The following is a 2195-nucleotide window of genomic DNA, read 5'->3' as shown; positions in this document are numbered from 1 at the left end:
GGCCTGCAGATTTAGAAATGTCGAGAGAGAGAAGAGCTCTATGGACCTCTTCCACTGAGAACAACCTAAAAACAAAGGAAGGTTGACCAGCAGAGATATGGCCTAGAGACATGTTACCAACATCTAGGGCAGAAGACACAAGATCAAGGGCAGGCAGGTTTTAAGATAAAGGCTGAATGAGTGGCAGTGAAATGTGCTTGAAGACAGTGGTTCATGAGGCCTCATGAACCACTGGGTTCATGAGGTCAGGTATATATATATATATATATATATATATATATATATATATATGTATATATATATATATATATATATATATGTATAATGATAATAATAGAATATTTTTCAGATTAATAGCATAATTTAAAAATAAAGTAAAAGTTTTAACATGAAGAACCACTGAAAAACCTTTTCCCTGAAACTTAACACTGTTGTCACTGTTTTCTGTTTGCTGTTCATTTTCAGCACTCCATGATGCTCTTCCACACAGACGAAAGGCCCCTTAAATCTCATCTCAGACCCCTCAGTGTTCTGGTTTTCCATCTCCTCCTAACACACTCCTGTAGAGGTAACTCACACACAAATACATCGAATCTGTGCAGGACTGGCTCATCTCGAACGAACCTATTGTCTACTGGCAGGTGGGGGCCGTACACACTACTGAGTCACATGATGTGTTGATGTGATAACATTCACACATGTTGAATAAGCCAGTGATTTGATTTGTTTTGATTTTCAATGTGTTTTTGAATCCAGCCCTCAGTGGGTTGATTATTTTGGTTTCCACTGTTTCTCACCGTGGTCAGTTGGCCTGCCCTGCAGGAGTGCTGTGTTGTGTTCGTTGGCAACTCGTTCAGAGATGTTTTGACGTTTTTGAAATGCATTAGCAGCATTTTATTACATTTTCAAAAGTGGGTTCCGTGCACAATAAGTGTATGGAAAAATCCAGCTAGCTGTTATCCTCCGATACCCTGAATGAGTTTTGTGGAATAAAAACCTACACTGGACTTCTTGTCGGCATGAGGGTCAGTAAGTACTGTCTGTATTTTCATTCTAAAGTGGCCATTTCCTTTAATATGGTCTGAATAGTGAGTTTGTTGCTGATGAATGTTGCAACAGTGAGACACATTTACACTTATATTTATCCCTTTATAACCGCACTGAGCTGCTGATAAAACAAAGTAAGTAAAGGTCAGGAGCTTATCAGTGATTTAAGGACTTTGGCCACGCAGTCAGGTGAGTTGACTGAGACACACAACATTCAGCAGGTATGTGGTCTTTGTTTCACATTTAATCTAAAAAAAATTAGAAACTTTCAGTACAAAAAGTGTCTGCATGCTGAGTTATGATCTCTCTCAACCACAACTTTCAATCAGAACAGTCTTTTCTAATCAAGTCATCTGTTTGTTTTAACACCAAACTGTGACAGAGAGTCTGTACTGTGATGAATGTACCGAACACCCTGGACTTTGTAACATAGAAAAGGCTGAAGTGTAACTAAATGATTAAACAAGCTTTAAGCTTCAAAACACCTTTTAATTCACTATGGGATGTTTAAAAGTGTTAAGCTACAACAATGAAATGTGTTTTACTGAACGAAGCGCAGACAGGCTCACACAAGAGTAACAGAAGTGAAAGTACGATGTCATGACTCTGTCAATATTTGTTAAAGAGTTGTCACCACAGAGAATTAAGGAAAAGTGAATGTGTTCTCACAGGTGTTGAGTTTGTGGGAACCAAACAGAGGATATAATATAATATATATGTGAATATAATATGTGTAACTTACAAGAAGAGCACAGCAGATGGCAGTAGAGATTGTTTTATTTGTTGAACCACTGAAAAGCCTTTTCCCCTGTAACTTAATACCATCGTCACTGTTTGCTGTTCATTTTCAGCACTCCATGATGCTCTTCCACGCAGACAAAAGGCCCCTTAAATCTCATCTCAGACCCCTCAGTGTTCTGGTTTTCCATCTCCTCCTAACACACTCCTGTAGAGGTAACTCACACACAGATACGTCCTCATAGGTCACTATTATGGCACTGATAAGTCAAAACTATGGGGTGACCACCAGAACTGCATGTTTCCTGTCTGCCTTCAATCAATGAAGGCTAAAGTGCTGACAAGAAAGAGTCCCAGTTATGTTTTAATACAGACGTCACTGCTGTGTGAAGACAATATTCTGTGTTACT

The 2195-nt window shown here is 38.8% G+C and overlaps 2 protein-coding genes across 3 annotated transcripts in view; one reads left to right on the top strand and one right to left on the bottom strand.

The window, feature by feature from the left end:
• Positions 1-2195, bottom strand: part of LOC126403906 (basement membrane-specific heparan sulfate proteoglycan core protein-like) — a 23950-nt gene that overhangs the window by 5073 nt on the left and 16682 nt on the right. The gene's annotated exons all lie outside the window — the stretch shown is intronic.
• The window catches only part of LOC126403819 (lamin-L(I)-like), a 128533-nt gene that overhangs the window by 113053 nt on the left and 13285 nt on the right, over positions 1-2195 (top strand). The gene's annotated exons all lie outside the window — the stretch shown is intronic.

This window comes from Epinephelus moara, chromosome 17, assembly GCF_006386435.1.
Source record: "Epinephelus moara isolate mb chromosome 17, YSFRI_EMoa_1.0, whole genome shotgun sequence".
Classification (NCBI taxonomy): domain Eukaryota; kingdom Metazoa; phylum Chordata; class Actinopteri; order Perciformes; family Serranidae; genus Epinephelus; species Epinephelus moara.
Note: the sequence above shows the minus strand (reverse complement) of the source record. Positions and strands in the feature narration are given on the sequence as shown.